This window comes from Caloenas nicobarica, chromosome 3, assembly GCF_036013445.1.
Source record: "Caloenas nicobarica isolate bCalNic1 chromosome 3, bCalNic1.hap1, whole genome shotgun sequence".
Taxonomy (NCBI): domain Eukaryota; kingdom Metazoa; phylum Chordata; class Aves; order Columbiformes; family Columbidae; genus Caloenas; species Caloenas nicobarica.
Genome location: NC_088247.1, coordinates 23,887,078 through 23,909,441, shown reverse-complemented (window position 1 = coordinate 23,909,441; position 22,364 = coordinate 23,887,078). Strand labels below are relative to the sequence as shown.

The window sequence follows — 22,364 nt, the reverse complement described above, 5'->3', positions numbered from 1 at the left end:
CTACTAAAACGTGGCACAGAACAACTAAAACATTTGTTAGTAGGATGTTTTGATTTGTTTTGTGTGTTTTTTTCCAACAAGATATACAGAAGTGGACACACTCCCTCAGGAAACTTTTCCTGAATCTCCACTGCAAGCTTCTTTGACTGACTACCCATCAGTTTTTTTCATGGTTCTTCTGGTACAATCAGTGCTATAATCTACAGCAGCTCAGAGTAAACCTGTCAATGAACTGTTCTTACAGTTAATAAATACCTTGGCCCCTGGTATCTGTTTAGTTAGCACACAGAATGCATCGATTACTTCTTTGACTCTAAAAGAATGTTAAATTGAATTTAAATAAATGTTCATTGATGGTTACTCCTTTTTAAATATCTGCACAGTAGGCTAGCAATTGAACTTAATGGGTTTTCTGCAGAGGTCTGCACTTAGAAAACACTGTGCTGTTTTGTATCTCTGATGTTTTAAAGCAATAGTTACAGCACAGAAAATTAAGATATGATGTGTAGCAGTGACTGAACACCATTTCTGTTTTTCTCATCTCCTAAATAGGCAAGGGAGGGGATAACTACCTGGGAAGGGAATTTCCTGTGGAAAAAGGAAAAGCAAGGATTTTCCTGGTTAGAAAGTTCAGCCAAGTTTGCAGCAGTACCACAGTAAAGAGCATGAACTTCAAATATAAACAGTCTAAAATAGAATTAAAAATACAAGTGCTAAGAATTATTTTTATACACTGGATGCTTTGTAGCTGATGAGTATATTAACTGAAAAACTGTTCAGTATGTTAATAGGATTGGCAAATAATTGCATCCCAGTTTTAGTGAAGCAGATATGATAGGAGGGGTAGAAAGGAGATGCAAGTATTTCAGGCCAGAAAGTGAGAACTTATATTAGGACAATTGCTATTGTATTTTTACCTAGGTATTAAAATCTATTGATTAGAAATAATACAGTAAAATATTATGTGAAGATCTGACTAACAGAATGGAATTGTGTAATTTTAAATTTGGGCAAAATACTATGTAGAGCTATGTGATTGTCTGCATTAGGAAGAGATTATCCATGTGTTTTTATTTTGTATTCAGATCTTTTGGAAATTATACATAAGATACTGAAAGAAAAGCTCAATTCCAGATACTATTCTGTACCAGAACGAAACTCATACTTTTGTTAGAATGTATTCATCTTGCTCACCTATTTTGAAATTAGAACAGCAGGACCAAATTACCAAACAAACATACAGGAAGTAACATGTAAATTAATTTAAGTAGCTTCAAATGAGGTTTATAAATGTTGTAGTTAGTTGTGTTGCCACAATAATCTACAGCTGTCATTTTTAGCTGACTGAAGTAAGGTCAGTTTAATTTACAATACACACTGAAACAGAAAGATAAATTCTAGCAGAGCATATATGCAGATTTACTGGAGTGTCATTTGTCATCTTTCTGTGTACATAAAAATATCATTAATATTACAAGATTGAGCACTCAAGAAGAAAGGATGCCATCTTTAGTTTGACCCACTTGTACATAAAAGTTGACTTAGCTTTTTAATTATGCCATCAAATACTCTTATTTCTCGCTGTGCTCTGAATTACTCTTGTGCGTTTGAAGAGATGTTAGTCAGTAGGATGGCTGCTACATATGTTGAAATGTTGAAATATGTTGTGTGCACTATCCAGGATATTAATAGCAAAGAAAGGAATGTCTCATGATTAAAACAAACTGAGCACTACTTTAAAAACTGGGTCTTATACACGTTTTTCCACAGGGTTGCTTTGTCATGTTAATATCTCCAGGCAAGATTTCTGCAGGTTCTTGCTTATATTGTGAGCTGCATTTCTCGTATAGCTGGGTTCAGCTCCTTTAGCTCTTCTTTTGGCTGCAACTAGAGCACATGGGAGCTTGAACAGAACAAATAGAATACCAGGTACTCAAAAATGACTTGTGCTGGGGTTTTTTTGTGGTGGTTTTTTTTTTTTTCTTCTTGTATCAAATTTGTTTGGTACTGTTTCTAATATTCTGACTTTAGTCATTATTGGATTAAAAGAATCTTTAAAATATGAATGCCAAAAAGTATGTTCCATGTTTTTAAAGTTTCCGTGTATCCCTTTTGTTCTGTAAGAAAATATTGTGCAATTATAAACAAAAAAGATGCTTTAAGGTTCAGCAGTATTGTAAGCAGGTACACTTAAAGATAGAGAAAATCTTTTTCTTCCCTCATTATTTATGCACACTTTTAAATTGTTTTCAGTCATGTTTAACCACATGAATGAATCTTTATTTTTTTTAAGGAATGAATAAATTTGAAATATTTTTATTTAAAAAAATACCACCTTGAAACTTGAATTTTCTTCTAGTAGTAATATCATAGGAATTGCTCAGGACTTTTCTGTAAATCATGTAATGTTAGAAATTTCTACAGGAGACTGAGGGCTGTGTCTCAGTTTCACAGACTGAGAGTGTTGCTTGGATATACTGTTTAAGACCATAAATGTCCCTATTTACTTATCTTCACTCTCTGGAGGAAAAAACAAACAAACAAAACGTTTTATCTACTTTGAAAGAAATGGCAATTTTTGATAGAGCAAAGTATAGCATTCCACTTTGTTAAGTAAAAACCAGATTTTTAAAAATATAACTGACAGCAGTTTTCCTCTGGAAGCTTCTAAAAATTTAAATATTTTTTTAGAAAAAAGTCAAAGCATTAAAAATCACCACTAGTATTTTCTGTTTCTGAGGTCCAAACTGTAGTTTGCTAAAATGTTCTTTTGATATTTTCTCCTCAAAGAAGTTAGGACAATTGCTGCCTACTACCTTGATGTTGTTCCCAATTGTTGTTCCCTATTTATTGCTGTTTCATTCAGTCATGATGGATGCTTAAAGAATGTCTTCTATACTGGAAAGAAAAAGGGAGAAAGAGTAAAGGATTTATTCAGTATGCCATGTGCATCCTGTGTCTGATGTGGGTAGAAGAGACTGACTTCCAAATAAGGGTGTAATTGATTATAACATTCATATGTAGTTAATTTCATTTCAATCCGACTATGTGTTTATATAACAGATTAGCTTAATGATAGACTGGCAAATTTAAAATTGAGGCCAAAAATTCAACTGCCAGGAAAAATGTTTGTCCTCGTAACCTTGGAAGTGATAGCAGAGGAGAAGGATACATGAGCTGCTTACCTGAGTCTCTATGACATGTTTCTCAGCACAGTATTGCAATGAACAAACTTCGTTAAGCATATTAGAGAGGTGTATGTAAAACAGCATTAGACCAAAACTAGAATACTGAAGCCAGACTGTTCACAAGTTTAAAAGGATGTTTGAAAACCAGATAGGTAATTAAAAAAGAATGAAAAGTTGATTGAGGAATCATGCCAATCTCATCAGAAAGCAGTTTCAGAGGTAAAGGTTTAGAGCATATAAATACATCCACTCAGAGAAAATATTAGGTCATGCAGAGCTAAAATAACAATGGTCTGATTAAGACTAAGAACCAGAATCTGTTGCCACATTGAAAGAAAAAATGGCTTTATTAGATGTTTCAGCAAATTTCAATGTTGACGTTGAATTCTTCATCTCCTAATTTCTTCAAAGTGACATTGGATGTCTGTCTTTGATTTGTGTTGTAATCAGGTGTAAAATATTATGTACAGCTCAGGGGTAACAACAGGATTTCTAGTTTTAGTATATGGAATCTAGATCTAAAGACTGACTATATGAGAAGTCTTCATTCTACCAGTTGTTTTTCTGTCTTCCTTGTGGAATGAAACTTTGAAGTAGCAAATCTTTTATTTAGCACTAAAGATCTGGGATTCCAGAATTCGGCATTATTTGCTAGGAGGGTTGCTAAAGCCGAGAGTTTCAACTCCTCTGCAGAGGATGGCTATCAAGAGAAATCTTGGTTTCTTCGAAACTGATGTACAGATTTGCATAATAAATATTTAGAATTAGCACACTGTCCCCCTGGGTAGCAATACGGTAATAGAAAACATGAATAGTGTGTTTGCTTCAGCTGCTGAGTTTGAAAGCAATCTACTGCAATCCCATTGGGCTAGATGAAGCTCTTAAAATGTTAATTTTCTGTGTACAGTAAGTAACAGTAAAGTCCTGCAAATCTACATAGACTTGAGAACTGAATTAATAAATTTTATTTATATTTGGGATTTATCCACATTTTAAATGGCTCTGTACTGGCAGAATCTCAAGTCATTGTCAAATTTTAGACAATAATAATCACTGGGTTTACAACAAAAGAAAATCTAACCTTTCAAAAAAATTAAGGATTTTAATACATTTCTGAGGGGAAAAAAAAAAGACTGAAAAGAAAGATTACTTGTTTAATATGAAGATGTTTTAAAGAGTTTGCAGCTCCTGTTTGTTTCAAATTTGTTCTGTTATTTCAGAAACATTTTACTTCTCAGGAATTATAATAACAGCTTCTCATTTCTTCAAAGTAAATAAAGTATAGCATTTTGCCATTGTTTAGAAGTTTTTATACAACTGATTTGCACTTTCTGTCTTAGGCTTTGCTTAGTAAAAACCTAATATATGAAGCATAACATCCATTGATATAAACATGGACAAGTTTTCACCCTCATTATTCTAGGATTATGACTGATTTCATTAGCAAACCAAACTACCTATATTTTTATGCATTTCTGATGCAGAACTGATATACACTTTTGTTAAGATAACATGATCTGATAAATTCAGGCAACAGATATGGAAATCATAATTAGGAATGAGACATTTCCATTCTAATCGTCAACTGTAAACTGGGTAAAATAAACCATAAAAATTCTCCACGTGAAGAAGAGCATATTTTTCAGAAAAAAAAAAAAAAGTTAGAACTGTCCATGATTTAGCATTCTCCAGTCTTTTAGAATCTTTTGTTATCTGTTCCAACAATCAATTAGCCTTATTGTTAAAATCAAGCATCTTATTTCCAAGCTTGCATATAGATGGTTTCAGGTACCATCCATAACATGCTGTTCTCTCTTTCTTTACAAGACTGAAGAGCTTTTGTCAGGCTCCAGTTCCCAGTATGTGCCTACAAACCATTTACAGAATCACAGAATCACAGAACAATTGGGCTTGGAAGTAACCTCTGGAGATCATCTAGTCCAACCCACCCACTAAATCAGGTTCACCTAGAGCAGGTTGCACAGGACTGTTACTAAGTAATTCCACAATTTCCTCTTTGGTAATGTAAACTGATGAAAATTTTTGAGTTTTTCACAACATATCTGATATTTTTTTTCCAAATCCTATGCAAATTACATTATCTTCTTGGTTACAAACTAAACCTGTGAAATAGAAAGAGCAAACATTTGCTTGAGATTTACTTACCACCATAACACAAGCTCATGTTAAGCAGGTTACACCTTGGTCCCCATGCCACTTGGTGCAGTGTCTGGTTTTGTTTACTTTGTGGTCTAGACATGTCCCGGGAGATAGCTCAAAAATTTTGTTTGGATGGAAACTGATTTATGTAAAGAAGAGAAGAAGCATAGATATGATATGTGTTTGTACTCTCTGTGAGTTTATCAAGTTACAACTGGCTAATCTTCCCTCCTGACAACCCAGAGCACTGAGTGCTGCAACATCTCTCATGATCAGACTTTGTCAAGAAAAGGATCTGGGCCCAACGAATCATATAAAAACTTGTCCCCTTTGAGACAGATAGCAGAAGCTTCCAGTCAATTGAAGCAAGGGAACTCTCTGCTTTGGGATACGCTTTTGTAGACCACCCTTTTGGAAGACTACCTTTATAAGAATAAAGAGCAAAGACCTCTTTTTCCCTTTTTGGGATGGATTTTTACTCTTTTGTTCAGCGAATATTATTCCCAGATCCTTAACATTTACCATTATAAACCAAGTCCAACTGTTCTTCAGGTTATTAAAGGGCCTGGGAGAACTCGGAAATAAGAGTAAATAGATCAAGAGCAGAGCCTTGCAGAATCCATACAGAAAACACAAGAACCTTTTCCAGAACATCAGTTTGTAGCAAATTGAAAGGTAGGAAAGTACACAGTGGCATGGAGTTTGCTGACCTCAGTGTTAAACAAAGGCAGTCTGTCCTCAATGAGTTTTCTCTGAGACACTAGAGATCTACCAGGAGTTTGTTTAATTTTGTGGCTGAGAGGCTGTCAAAGGGCAGTTTGGGGGAATGCAGCTGAAGAACAGCACTAGACCATTCACGGCATGTGGTCTAAAAATTGTTATACTGAGTAGCATGGGTCTATATCTATTTATATATGCATTCTATATATGTATATATGCACACATAAATGTACACACAAACACATATATATACAGGTGGGTGGATAGTGATTTCTGTACTATGACACAGACACACAGCCCCCACACTCACACCAGCTGAGACATGACCCCTCTGATGGACCCAGGAGATTAGGACCACAGCATCAGCCGGTTGGCACGTCAAGTCTGCTGGTGGATTGCCTTCTGTATGCTCCACCTTGTGCTCAGTTTTCTCCACCTTGTATTTAATGTCTGTGTATATCCCCCGAGAGTCTTGTTTCAATATTTCATAGCTTTCTATTATACTGAAAATGCCTGGCATAAGCTGCCAATGGCCTCAGCCCCAGACCGAACTCTAACCAGCCAAAAGTGACTGACCTCTACATATGGCTGTCCCGTCCCAACAGATGGGATGAGGGATGAGTTAACTCTGTGACATGCGCCCTGACTCAACAGATGAGATCAGGTGTGAGTTAACTCCGGGTAATTCTGCACGGCAATGCGAAGTGAATGACAGACAATCACTCCGGGGGTCCAGTTATGAATTTACTAAAAGCACATGGTGGTATGCAAATTACAGCGATTAGTGACTTGGCAAAAGTATATTATAGTAACATGAAACTTATCAATACATTGACAGCAAAAGCCCTTCTAAAAATGGTGGATTGGCAAAAATTAGTAACTGTAGAATGATATTACTTTTATATGTTCAAGAAAGAGAAGGAAAACTAAGATATCAGAAAGAGAAAGAGAGAGAGAGAGAGAAAGATATCACCACTCCACAGGTACGTCGGTCCAGCGACGACCTCTAGAGGGGGGGACGTTTTGAAGATTTACACGCCGCCAACCCGTATCATACGTGAGGTGGTTTTATAACCCAGTTCATTCACATGTGAGATAGGAGAGGGCGGTTCATCTCCCCCCTCTGCTCGCTCTTCATGCTAATTAGGAAGACTCTTCTGGAAATGGGTCTGGGGTCTTCAAACTAGGGGAAAGTTCACAGTACTGGCCAGAAGTGAGTTGTTTTGCCCGTCAGGGGTAGCTGTTGTTTCGTGGTTTCTTCTGGTAGTTGGTTGTCCGACGGATGGTTCATCTCTATCATCCCAATTAGGCCATGAGGCCTTTCACAGCAACACTGTTAATTGCCCTTATCTTACAAGGTGTCTGCCTCCATGGCCATAAAACTTTGGGAAAGATAAGATGAGGCATCATCTATCTTTTCCTCCCAAAGTAACAAAAACCAGATGTTTAAGGCATAACAAGGTCCTTTGTTCTGCTAAGGATGGGTGGTGCGCTTCAAGGTTGTCACAATGGCTTGAACATAGACAGCAACATTGATTTCTGTCAGCACTTGACGAGTCTAAAGGAGCATGTTTTCCTTTGAAGCACTTAGTTGTGGAAGTGCAGCAATAACAGTTATTCCTTGCCTGTAAGAAGTGGTCGATGTCCTTGTGCATACTGGGGGGTTGTTCCTTTACTAGGGTAACTCGCTGCACAGAGGTAGTCATATTCAAAGCATTTAAGTTTCATGCTGACATCCAGATCTGTACAGATAGGTGTTGTCACAAGGGGCACGCATATTTACACTGAACATACTGAAAAATGTATTTGTGTTCATATATGACTTAGTTTAAGAATTCTTAATCTGACAAAAGCAGTAATGTGAAATATACAGTACTGTATGCTCTGCATAAAATGGATTTTATTACCTGCAGCTGGGAAATTATTTTAAATTTTTCAATGGATTTTTTCAGTGCCTAACATTGTGAAAGTTGGGTTCTTTTGTTGTTCTGCTCCCGCACAAGAGAAAAAAGGGGGAATTGTAGCAATGTACTTGTCCGAACAAGAACATTACCACCGCCTCGTGGACTATGCACCGAGCCTTGCTGCTTGAGGAGACACCAAGGCGGGAGCTGGCAGAAAGCAGTTAACTGCTACAATGCAAAGCAGTTAACTGCAACAATGTAAACAGTTCATGTAAATGATGACGTGTGATGTAATAGCAAGAGCCAATCAGTAGTGTTGCTATGTGCGTGAACAGCTCGTGGACAGGCTGTGTGTCCAATCAGGGAGCAGTGTGTCGTGTGGACGGACTTTAGATAGATATAAGCATAGCTCTGTAGAATAATAAAGTGGTTTCAACTATGATCATATTGGTATGTCATTGAGTCCGTTATTCTGCTCCCGCATTTTGTATTGAATAGATATGATAAACACAGATTTATCTAGCTTATGTTGTAAATAAGAAAAAACATTGAAAATATAGTGTGACTACTATTTTTTTTCAGTTTTTGGAATGCAGTAGCAATCTGTTTTCATTTTGTAAAAAAACCCTCCAAAACAAAACAAAACAAAAACCCAACGAACAAACAAACAAAAACCACAAACCAAACCAAACCAAACAAAAAACCCCACAACACACACAAAAAAAAAACAACCACAAAAAACCACAACCAGTCTGAAGTAGCTTCATATACTGAATGAAGCCAATAACTTTACCATTTGGAGGGCTATGCGTCAGTGATGTTTGTAGTAGGTACTAAGCCAGATATATTTGGCAAGCTGTACAAGATCCAAAAACTTCAGAAGGTGTAGAGAAAGTAAATTTTGAAAAATAGGGTGTAGAAAGTTAATGAACAAATAATCATTTTTGTTCTCAGCACGTTACTAGAAATAGAGTACATCTGTCCCACCAAGCAGCTGCATCATCTTGAAGCTCTTGAAAGTGCTTGTGGAGATGAGCAGAACGTAAATCACAAGTAGAACAGTAAAAAAAGAGGTAGAGAGTCATAAATATAGTCCATAAGTAAAATACATGAAAATAAAAGAATGTGAGAGGTTTTTATTCCATTATTTAAAGAAAGAGAAACTGAAAATGTGAACTTTTTCCTTTTAATTCCATGTCTTAATTTTAATGTATTACTTTGATAAAAGATCAATACGGAAGAAAATATATTGTTTTCAGACCCAGCACAAAAATGCTAGTATCTTAACTTATCTTAAAGGTATTTCCAGTAAAATTAAGGAGAAATTACATATTTATTTGCTCAATGGAGCTGCAGATAATTCTTCGTAAATCAAATGTAGCATCTGTATTTATTTATTTATTTTTTAATATTTCTAATTATTTTCTTAATTATCTGGTCAGACAGAACAGAATTACTGCCATGAAGGTACCATGCTGAAAAACATCCCATTTCAACTTTAATTCAGAACTAAATGTTCTCATTCACTGATACAAACTGGTATTTATTTTATTGAAAGTATTCCCTTAGCAGTACTCTTTCAAATTACTTTTTTCATATAACAGAGATCCCCATTCAGTTTCTAATCGCTTTATCTAATAATTAGCTTTAGCTCCACTACAATAACATAGTGCTTGCTGTGCTTATTTCATTTTAACTGCTGATGACTTTATTTACAAAGAATACTTTGAAGATCTTATCAAATTGCTTGTTGTTTTCTTTTATTACATTTAATTAGGATATCCTTCTGCGTTAACATTCTTTTTATCAGCTAAAACATGGAACTTCACTAGTTTTTTATTCATTACATGGAACATAGAATTGTATAAAACTTTGATCTATCATTTGTAACACTTCAGTTGCAGACACATTTCATTTCAATGCCCATTTTTATATAGTTGATACCTTATTTACTTTATACCTTGAAATAAATAAAAAATGAGTCCTTTTTGCTGACTAATAAGCTTCTACCATGAGCCAAAGGACTTTAAAATGGAAGCATTTTAAAGAATTCAGTTCCTGTTAATCACAAAGAGATTAACATTCTTTTACTGTCAGTATGTTTCTAAGTTTTGCAGGTCAATACATTTTATAGGAAAGATACCCAACACATACAATCATATCTTGTTTTTCCACTGTGTAACTTCTTTATATGTAGTAGTTTTAACTATGATAGCAGCATGTCTCAGTGCTGACCATCTGTTCCCACCTCTCTGCCTTTTTTTTTTTCTCCTTTTTTTTTTATTTGAGGTAGGAAGGTCTACAGTATTTCACTATGTATGCTTTTTCAGGTTTCTAGTGGGAGTCTGACAACAATATCTCACTGAATCTGATCATAGAGCTCAGATTTAAATATTCAAAAAGACTGATTTTTTCTAGTTTTTCTTAGTTTGTTTCTTTTTTTTAATAATACCGAATAAATGTGAATGCAGATAATGAGTTTTCAGTACTAGCATTGCTAATTACAAATTTTATTCTGCTGCAACTCTGAATCAGTCTTTCAAACCTAGGCTTAAGCTAGCTAAAGATGAAGTCAGTGGCAGTAGTTAGCAGGTAATGTTCACGAGGTGAAGCTCTTACTGCAAATAGCAGTCTGATTGCTTTTTACTGTATAATTATGGAGAAAATGTAACCCTATGTCTTTATTTCATATCTATATAATAAAATTTTAAATTATTTTTAAAAATGCAAAATTTTGCACTGATTCATAGAGAAAAATGTAGAGAAGGCAGATAGAGATGCTTGTGCAAGTTTCCCCCTATTGCCAGTAAGTGGATACCAATTACATAGTGAGTAATAATAAACCTTGTATATTTCTAAGTTTCTTGAATTACCACCAGTTTTTAAAGATAATAATTTGACTTTTAAGGAAAGCAATGATATTATACATTTACCACATTTTAATCCTCCTTAGTACTTTCATTAGGAAAAAAATGATATAATAACAGTTAAAACCATTATGTTTAGCAACATTATAACGAAACAAAGTACACAATCTCTAATTTTGAAATACAAGATATATTAAAATTAATAAAAGAGATGAAGATCTCTTAAAGACATTTTAAGTTACTTGTATATTGCTCTCTTTGAATTCTTGTAATGAAACCAACTTGATGTTGAGTCTCTTCTGGGCTTGAAACCAAATACTAGTATAAGGAAACTGCAAATTGTTTCTTATATATTAAATATTAGAAAAAGGAAAAAAAAATATAGCCCAGTAATACATTTTTTTCTAAATGATATGCTTTATTTGGTTATACAGAGAGTATTCAGCAGAACACATTTTTCTGTTTTAGAAAATGTCAGAAAATGTCATAGATGAACAGTAAAGATGTTTGAAACTGAAGTTGATCAAGTTCCTCATTGTTCACAGTTTACATCTTTCACAGTTAAAGCTAATTAGTTGTCATGCTGCTGCTGGAATATTTTATATAGAACTACTGACATATTGAATCCATAAATACATTCCATTCATCCAATTTTATTTATATTTATGGGTACCTCAGTTTTCAAGCTGTATAATGACTTGATTCAGTGGTTTTACCAAACCATATTTTCTTTCCACTAGTTTTCAAACTGCTACTTGTGTTTAAGTGATCCGTCAACAGATTGAGTGGCTAAAGGAATTGAAAATGCATGTGCTGTGTTCTGAAATGCTGGTTTATGTTCAAACTTAATTACTGACAGATTTTTACTGAACTGCTGGGAAAAAAACAAACCCACAACTGATCTAAAATACAGATTTAATTCCTTTTGAACAATGAAAAATATTGGTAATTGGAGAATAATCTGGCCAACCTGAGGCTTTACAGTGTCATAAAAACAGAGAGCCATATTTCACCTTCTTCTTTTCAGTGATAACAGATTAATGATTTCTGAGCTGTATTGACAGTCAGTTGCACACATCTGGTTTGATGACTGCATATAAGCAGTTTAGTGTAGCTAAGGCTGGCAATGACTGGGAGCCAGAGCACTCTATATCATCTTACAGATGATTTCTGCAACACCTGCAGTTGGATTCTACCACATGAAATGTGATTTCTATGACACTTTTCCCCCTTTTATCCTCCCACGATTATTGTATTCTCAAATGAAAAAAGGGCTGAACCCATGTATACACTATATATAGAGTTACACAAATATAAATTTTTTTTAAAAAATACAATGGAGGAAATGTATCTGCATAGTTGAAAGACCTATGTCTATTAAACTTGGAAAAAAAATGTTTGTTGGAATAAACAAAGAACAGAAGAAGAAAAAAAGAAGTATATGGGAGGGAATGCAGCATATGAATTTGGAAGTGTGCATAGGAATAGACTGTGATGTTTGTCCAGAGTTCTATATCAGTGGCAGTTTATTCAACCAAGATGAGAATTTCCTTAGCACTTTGCATGGGACTGCAACCAAATGGTTTTCTTGAATTTTAGAAGCTGTGGGTTTTTTTTCTCTTCACATTATTAAAATTTTTCATATATGTAATATACCCTTTCTCGAGCACACTTACTTATACAGAAGTTTGCTAGATTTTCAAAAGCATGTTCAATGAAAAAGAACAAGATCATAACACAAGTTCTTTTGAACATGTAAGTCTTAATGCATGCCTGTATTTCATACTGCTGAACAACATATGAGTAGATCTATTCCAGTTCTTATAGACTACTATACTCTCAAGTTACTAAAGGAACAGAAGATAGGAAGTCTGGGAAGTAAGATCTAAATGAAAAACATTAGCGTCCATTATCTATACAATTATTACTAAAATGGCTATAACTGCTCATAATATGAGGCCAGCAAACACTATTTTGTAACTGACATGAAGGAAATAAATGCCACTATCAAGCTATACCACTGAAGTTACACACTTCTTATAATAAGAATCTGGTCCTGTTCTCATAGATAATCTTTTAACATCACATTTGGTTTTAAATATTACCCGAGTTTTGTGTGAAAACCTTATTTTATTAATAGCCAGTTAAAAACAAAGGAAAAATGAAGAAAAACCGAAGAAAAACCAACAGTTGCCAGTGCAAAATGATATCTGGTATCTTGGAGATATTGCCAAGAAAGAATTCTTGCATAGTTCTAGTCAGGGAATGAAATACAAAAACTTGTGCATATAAAGCAAGAGGGATTGAAGAGCGTGTTTTTTGCCTGGAAGTTTCATGGCATCTGCCATAGGACCAGGGTATTTCCATTAGTAATGGGCATAGGGTCAAGCCGCTTTAGGACTCATCCATGGGACAGCAAAAGCCACAGTCAAAATTTCATCAGTCTCCTCCACTAACTTCCCCTTGGCTGTATACAGACTGGTAAAACAAGTGATGTCCAAAATGGAAATTAGATATATGTTCAAAACTCCTGTACATTATTGTCAAATAATACTTAAAAAAATCAAAACTAAAACTTTGCAAAGTTGATAAAGAAGCAAGTTTTTAGTGATAGCACTTCTGGTACTTCATTTCACTAACTTGTGTATCTTGATTAGAGTGCATAATTTACAATAGTTATAGCAAGGATTTATGAGGAAGATAACCACAATAAGCAACTCCAAGTTAATCATGTTAGGATGCAGTTGTTATTAAGAATGTAGAGAATGGTTTCTTACAAAACTTCTTACTAAATTGATCAAAGAAGTAAATTCTCTTAGGCTCTTCTTGTATTTTCATATACAATTTACTTGGTAAGATTTTTTTTATCTGTGGTATTGGCAAAAATTATTCAGGCAAGTACCTCATGCTGTGCTATTGATGAAAATAATTTCTGTGAATCATGAATTCTTTTGTGTGATTTGTCAGCACTTCAAGTCCTTCAGTGTGAATGATTGTTTGTTAAATCCCATTGCTTTCTTTTCCAAATAAGGGAAAACCAAATTTAAAATAAAACAGAAATTCAGGTATAAAATAAAAAGGTGAAGCTGCTGCTCAGTGTAAACTATCTACTTTTATTCTATGATGAAACAAAACATAGGTTTTTGCATATTTTGTTTTGGTTTTGTGAAATAATTATATGAAGGATTCTTGGTATATACAGTAGCTGTATGTGCAGACACTACATTATTTGTCTTTGAAGCTTCACTATTAAAAACACAAACTTCTAGTACAAAGAGCTATACCTATGCACCCACTTGACTGTCTCTCTATATTGTTTTAAAGTTTATTATTCATGAATAAAATGCTAAATCATTTACCTCCATCTGTGCAGCTGAATTTTACCACCATATTATTCTGTAACTGTCACCTCTATAAGGTAGCATGCATACTGTAGAAGCTAATCCAGGAAAATTTGACATCACTTTCTAGCTCTCATTAAGTTAGTGAGAGAATGTTTTAAACGCGTACTCAGTAATGTTGAATTGGTTATCTGTCTGGGAAGGTAGTTGAAGACTGTATTACAGAATGAGGCTTCACTAAATGCACTTTCACTGGCATATGTCTTCAATTACGGAAAGGGTATGCAAGTCAATGACTTTAATTTCCTCCTAAATGAGAAATTTTGCATCCATCTGCAACTTTCAGCGCTATTTACTGAATTCTTCTATGGACTGAGAGAGTTTTGGATGTATTCTTTATATTTCAGTTAAAAGATATCCTAAATTAATTCTTTGAACCTAATTGTTACAAACAGGCACATTTCGGAGTTTATATGCAATTGTGCATTTTCAAAACATAAGAAAATGCAGCTAGCAAGCCTCAAAACTTTCTCATTTTCTTTCAGAAAGGTTAAAAGCTTATTTTCACAATTCTCCCTACCTAGTGCAAGTACACTGTGAATGGAAATACAAATGGTATGTATTTATATACACCTAAATATGTCTGTGTCTCATCCGATATGATTTACATGGAATTTTTTATTACTTGGGCATTTATGTAAATGTCATATAGAGTGAGCACTACTGTGCAGTAAAAATGCATAGCTAGACATAGTAATTGATTATGTTTTCCCTGTCCCTGAGGAACTAAACTAGAAGCTTTTGATGTTCAGAGGAGATATCCTTTACCTTTTTTTTTTTTTGGCAAAGGTTTCTAGCAAGCTGTAGGCAATCAACTCTATTCAGAAACTAGAGAAGTAAACTCAAGGAGTGTGGCTTTGCTAAATGCAGATGTGTACTTACAACACTCGATGACTCTTTGGCAGATACTTTATGGGGACTAATTTTTCTCCCAAGCTCTCTCTCAGGTACTACCAAAGATCGCTCCTGTATACAGTCTAAACATCTATTGTGGTTTTAACAAGGGATACATGTCAGCTTGAGAAGTTACCACTGCATGTATTTACAGTAGCTTATATTTTTTGAGTAAGCTTGTTTTCTGCAGTGTCTTTCATTAGTGTAGTTTATATTTATGATATTCTAAATCCACGTTAACACCCATACTAAAATCATACTTTTTTTTTCTATAACTGCAATTTTGTGTGTGTGTGCGTGTGCTTCAAATTACTGCAAAAATGAGAACTTTATAATGTGCATGGCACTGTGAAGGAAATTCAGAAATAGGGACAATTTTACAAAAAATCAGAAGGGAAGAAGAAGCAAATTTGGGTCCTATTGGTTTCACTAATAGAACAAACTCCTAAATGCTCTCCTCTTTTCTCTCTACTCCTACATCATTAGATTTCTTTTTGTCTTTTCTCTGCATCCAGGGACGCAGTCACAGGTTATGAATGAGATTTTCTTCACTGATGGCTTCTTGTAGGCTTTGGATCAGCTATCAATACATCTGTTTTGGTATATACATGGTAGACCAACTGATTTTAACTGCTCTTTTTGACCTTCCTACATTCAAAGTGACAATAATGCCCCAGGAAAAAAATGTTATCAGTATTTTTGTATCTTTGTGATACTGAATGGGACTTTAAGAGTGCCACATCAGACAAAGGTGTTCACCTTTGATCAGTTCTTCTCATGTGGTCAAAATTTTCCCTGATGTTTCCCCAGGCTGTCTAGTGAGCTCCTCTAATGGAGCCCCACTAAGTTTATTAGAGATCTGGAGCACATGATATGTGTGGAGATGGTGAGAGAATTGGGTTTACTCAACCTGGAAGGGAAGGTTTGAGCATCTGGGAAACTTATTGCTGTCTTCAAGATAATGTGAAGGTAGTAAATGGAAGCAAAACACACTCAGACTCTTTGTGGAGGTACATAGTGATAAGAGAAAAAAGGACATTCCAACTAGATATAAGGAAAAAAGAAAGTGTCATGGGCACAGTTTGCCCAGAAAGGCTTAGGAATCTCCATGCTTGAATATATTCAAAACTTCACTAAACAAGGCCCATAGCATCACCACACAAGTGGATCTACTTTGACTTGGGGGTTGGACTAAATGGTTTCCAGATCTCGCTTCCATTATAATTTGACCTATGTTTCTAAACTTACTTCAAACTGAAATGATAAATAGCATTTTCATTTTGGCCTGATTAATTTTGATTCCATGGTCCTTTTAACTGGAAATGCCATCAGTGTTTGTATTTTCCAACTTAATTCTTTTACCAAGAGCCCACTATCATTCCACGAGCTTCTATGAAGTTCAGAAAGTCTATGCTTTTCCTATTCCTTCACTTGCCATTACTGCTAAGATAAATGAACAGTGAGCAGCAGTGCTTCTTACAGATATGGTTGAATGAAGCCCTGTTTAAAACTGATAAAGTGCCAGAGAAATCTCACAGTCTTTATGTTGAGAAAGAGAAAATGGGAGAGTATGTGTATATATGAAATGCAGTGCCGGTGAACCTGATTCATTTTAAAATTATTTGTATTGTATTCCATTATTACGTGACTATAAGTGAAAAGTTAACATTTTCTTCTGTCTTATCATCCATATTTCTGTGAGCCTTTATAACAAGGTTTCAAAAACATGAACATTCAATCAATATCTCTCTTAAAATGAATAGAATGCATCAAGCTAAGCCTTTTTAAAACACAGTGAAGTCTCAGTGCTATAGATAATAATCAGTAAATTATTTGTGATTATAATTTACACATGTCTGAATATAAATGTAAATACTATAAATTAATCCTTTTCATATTTCTGGTAGTTTATGAATTTTTTTTCTGCCACCTCATTTACAGACATCAGCTACATGACTGACAGTGTTAATTGTAGTGGAAAGACCCAAGATTTTCTCTGGAGCTTTGGAGTCAATGTTTATAGTTGCTACACAACATTCGAAATGCGTGAGGCTAATGTGATTTTATGTTTTTGTCTTTTCAAGTGGTGGAGGAGCATTGTGTTACAGTACTACAGCCTGTGAATCATTCTGAGATGTTTGAAATAGTTTCTTTCAAAAAAACTGGCAATGATAGTGTAGTCAATTCATCTTAATGAATATCTGAGTCAGAACCTCAAATGGAAGTGTGTCTTTGGATTATAGGTGTCAAAAATTTATGGTTTGGGTTTATTAGAACATTCAGAAACAGAATTTTGGCCAACTGCATGTGTTTCCAGATACAAGTTTAGTATAATGTTTATTATTAATATAATGTTTTTTCTTTCCTCTTCTGTGATATTTCCCCATGCCATGTTCTGGCACTTGTCTGTTTGGATTTATTTGCGCTACTTGTTTCTCTAAACTCAAACTACCTGAAAGAAAAAATTCACATGTTCATCAGAATAGACTGTTTCATTAAATGCCTCTCTATCATTAGAAAGTACTTGTACTGCTTTTACTTGACTCTCACACATCGTAGATTGAAAAAAAAATGGGTTAAGTTCATGCTTACAGCCTTTATTAGCCTAGTTTGTTGCTGTGTTGGGCTGACAAAATGCAATGCCACTAGAGTCTGCAAGACTTGCGATGAATGGCAATTATTGTTTTATCAAGTTTTTGTGCATCCTGACCTTAACTGCATTTAGTGGGTTTTGGTATATCAAAACAACTGTCTTGTCGCTTTTGGGATTCTTTGGCCTCAAGCTTTGTTTAAACATAAGCAAATTTTTTTTTCTTTTCTATTAACTGTAAATAGCTTTTCAGTTGTACATTAAATGCAACAACTAAAACAAAAGAAAAGAAAACAAAATATATCCCATGGCATTTTTAATGTACTCCTAGTATTACGAAAGATTGTCTAGGTTGTAAAGCTTAGTTTCTTTAGTCTCAGTTGACCATCACTAATTCAAACGAATGAAGACAATACATTCTGGAGCATGAGCACACCTTATGCTGTCTAACAACTACTAAAACCTTAAGATTCTAAGGCTGAAATAGAATGTCTTACAAGAGAGCAGCAGGAAATACCAAGGAAGTTGTGAAGAGTTCCTGCAGAGCTTTATATCCTCCATGGAAGCACATCCTGCTATGGATTTGAGCAAATCCTAAACTGTGTTGTCCTTGCTCATTCAACCAGAATGAAGACTTACTGCCTGGATTCAAACATGAATTAATTCTGAGTGATAACTAGCTGATGAAGAAATCTTAATTTCCCCTAAGGACATTCAGTCCCACTGAGTGTTTCTGTAGTTGTGGCTGAACTGTTGTGTTTCAGAAGGGGATCAATAAATATTTCTTGGAGTAGGAAGAAAAAAAATACTTTCTCAGCATTTTCAAATTGTCTATAGAAGCTCTGAAACATAGAACTAATAAGATACAATATCATGGAAAAAATCCACCCCAAACTGGCCTTGCTATATTACTTCAGCCCCACTTGAAGTTACAACAGCTCAGAAATTGAAGGACTAATATCAAATGCATATTTTTAATTTCAAGTAATTTTCTGAAATCTTCCTTGTTTTCAATGGGTTTGTGTGCGTGTTCTATAGTTTTTTCTTTGATTTAAGACAAAGGTGTTCTCAACATGTTTCATGACTACATGTATGTAAGGTATGTGTAATAGTGCAGAAAACCTCCCAAACCCTACATTGTAATGCTTTTATGTGCACGTTTTAACTTCAGTGCAGCACCTGCAGTATATTATTTTTTTCTCCATCGCAGGTCTTCTTTGTATATTTCTTGCTCTTTGTTTCTGTAATTGTCATCTACACTGTTTAGGTACCTGATAACCAACTAAACATTACTGCATGTATCTTCACAGAACTATAGTAAAGCAGAAAAATATAAGCAACCCTATTTTATATAGAAAAATTGAAATGCTGAAGATCACACTGAAGCTAGTGACAAAACCAGAGCAAATTTTCTAAGCCCTAAGAGACATTCTGATATGTCCTTAAAGTCTGCCTATAACATAATTAATAACAAAAGCAATGATACAAACTTCAGGTCCAAAATCTCTCTCACTGCCTTGTGTGCCAGCCTATGTGGCCGGTATCCCATGTGGAAAAATATAGATATCTCAGGCGTGAGTATGAACACATAGGGGTTGCCACAAGAATGGACTGTCTGTGGGTTATGAGCTTCCCTCAGATTATTTTTAATGTTAGACAAGTATTAAGGTATAACTATAAAACTAATTAATTTTTCTACAACACAAATATTCTTTAAAAAATGCTTCTGCATTTTACAGACATAAATAGGATGAAAAAGAAAAAAAATGTTCATAGAGGCTTCAAAATTGTCTCTTTTTCACTAAGTTGGTAAACATTCAGGAATTTACATGGTTTTTATGCTAGGATTTGTTTCTAGGGCATTCTGTTTATCCTATGGTATTAGTTTCATTCTACAGGACCTTGACTTGGAGACAAGCCTTTCTTCATGCACACATTTCATCCTTGGGTGTTCCATTCAGATTTAAATTTCAATTCAGAAACTCACTGTTTGCTATCAATATTGAACACTGTCTCCAAAAAATTAATGACTATCATAACCTTTCTTTAGAAATCCTAATATTCTTCTGACATGCATAAAGAGCATTTTCTTTTGGCTGTCTAGAACAAAATTCTAGAATAAATAACATGGCTTTAATTTAACTGAAATATTTTTCTGTTGAAAATGAAATACCCTGCAGTATTGCATGGCAAATCTGAAGCCTTAGTAAATAAACTCGTTAAAAACTTAAAATTTTATTTGAAATCAATATGCATTGATAGCTGTAGATAAACTCGGGAAGAGCTATAAAGATATGAGGTATAATGGTTTATTAGTAACTCTTAATAGAAACTAGAAAGGAGGATATGCAATTCTGGAGTGAATAGTTTGAACATTCTTTAAGCCTTTTTTTGAGAAAATCAGGAGCACTGAATCCAAACCTACATATACCTGCCCTTGACTTGAAATTTAAGACAAAAACAGATGCTTCTATTTCACTACAACAGTTTGCACTAATGAGTGGGTAACATTCAAAATCTTTATCTGGATGAACAAATTTTTAAACTTTTGATGTAGTCATGAAATGTAGCAAAAACACCCGTATTTTGTGTTCAGTCATATCTTATATCGCAGGGCACACCAAGTAGGTTTGAGAATCTTTGAAATAGTATGTTGTATCCCTTTTCCAATTTGGGTGATCTTTAAGTGGCATGACAAATTTCAGTACTTATTTATTTATTTATTTTTAATTAAAAAGTTTTATATTTCCTGTAACTGTGCAGAGAGGTTTTACAGTGCAAAATACTCTTCAGATTGAAGTCTGCCATGGTGTTCCATTTCACTGGAGCGCATCTATTCACAGTGCAGGCTTCTGCTGTCTGCTAATCTTTAGAAATTGCAGTCTGAGCCAGCATTTGAAGAGTTAAAGCGCTTCACAAGTCAAGGAAAATTTTGTCTGATGTTCATGGCTGCTTCTGAGTGGACCACCTTTTCTGCTGAATTTATCCATCGCCTGGTCCATCTATTACTCTTTATTGTCAATCTGTGCAGGCACCAAAGCCCTCTGTTTAGGACAGCTACTGTTTCCTTCCCTTTTTTTAAAACATATTTGAAAATTCCCAGGTTACTTATGTGTCCTCTTAATCTACACCACGAAGGAAGCATTTGGACTGTGAGGAAATGAGAAGGAGCAGCAACCCACTACTCCACTCTGTGGCAGCTATTGCTCTCGAAGTGACCTACCAGCCTGATTACATAAACACTAGATACAGTCTATTAACTATAACTAAACGGTATATTTATTTTCTGATCTTTTCTGCCTCCTTACTTACTTTATACTTCTTTGTATTGTGGCATGGGAACTGATTGGTGCTAAGATTATAAAGATTTACTCAATACTTCTTTTATTTATAAATAGTCCTTCATTATTTTACTCAATCTAAAAATCTGATCTGCTGGCTGACAGGAATAGCGTTGGATAAATCACATTGCCTAATACCATGTCCGTAATTACAATCTAAATTTTTTACTCTACCTAGGACTACTTTAATCCTTTCAGAATTTGTGTATGGAACTTCGTTTAAAAAAAAAAAAAAAAAAGAGTTCTAGAGTAGATAGAATAGCTGGAGATCTACCATGTAAATTAGGAAGGAGAATTTAGCATTTTAATTATCTCAGATTTAGAAAGTTGAATTAAAAATAAAAGACTTCAGACAGTTTTGTTTGCTGGTTTTAATAACTTTTAGAAAACTTTGTAAAGAACTACCATCCACATTATAATATTTATTAAATGGAGCAATTAATTTAATTTCTCATTAGGTTTAAGGAACTTTGTTTACTTATGATCTACAAAAATTCTTACTCTAATCTGTTTTATCTATGAGCACAACTAATTTTCCTAAGTAAGTATTTAGGTTCGGCTCATAGTATTTAAAAGAAATATTAGCTTTTCATTCAATATTTCAGTTTGATATTGAGCAGCATACAGACATATTTTTCAAGAAATATATTTATCTAAAAACCTATGAATCCTATATTTATGAATATATTCTGAACAGCCTATTTCAAGCTTCCCACTGTAATTGAAACTTGAAGTATTTTTATTGATTTTAATATTATCCGGAAGTTAGCCAACAGTGTTCTCTTCGGGTTTTTGTTTGTTTTTTTGGGGGAGGGGGAGAGGTTGTGTGGGTTTTGTTTGTTTGTTTGTTTTTCTTACATCAGAGTGTAATCATACCATCAAAATTCATACAGAACATTATGGTGTACCGGGACTTTCCAACATCTGTTGGACGTTAATGACTTAGTTTAAATTGTTCATGTGTGTGCTTAACACTGCCTATGAAACTGTTGGCTGCAAAACTGGTTCATTGGGTAAGATAGCTTAGAAAACTAAACACAATTTAAAAAAAAAAAGCAAAGAAAAAATACCTAAATTAAGACATTTTCACTGTTAATTATTTCTCAAAACAGAATTTTAGAATTTCTTAATAAAATAACTGACATAAAATGTTTAAAACATCAAAATATCTTCAGAGAAATAAAACTGGTATAAAATCTCTCAGTGGACTATTTATTATGATGGGAGAAAATCACCCAGAAGAATGGAGGCAACCTTTCTGAATTTGTCTTATTTTGAAATAAATAGATCATTAACGTA

At 34.3% G+C, this 22,364-nt stretch overlaps 1 protein-coding gene across 1 annotated transcript in view; it reads left to right on the top strand.

The window, feature by feature from the left end:
* The window catches only part of CSMD1 (CUB and Sushi multiple domains 1), a 1,102,582-nt gene that overhangs the window by 570,846 nt on the left and 509,372 nt on the right, over positions 1-22,364 (top strand).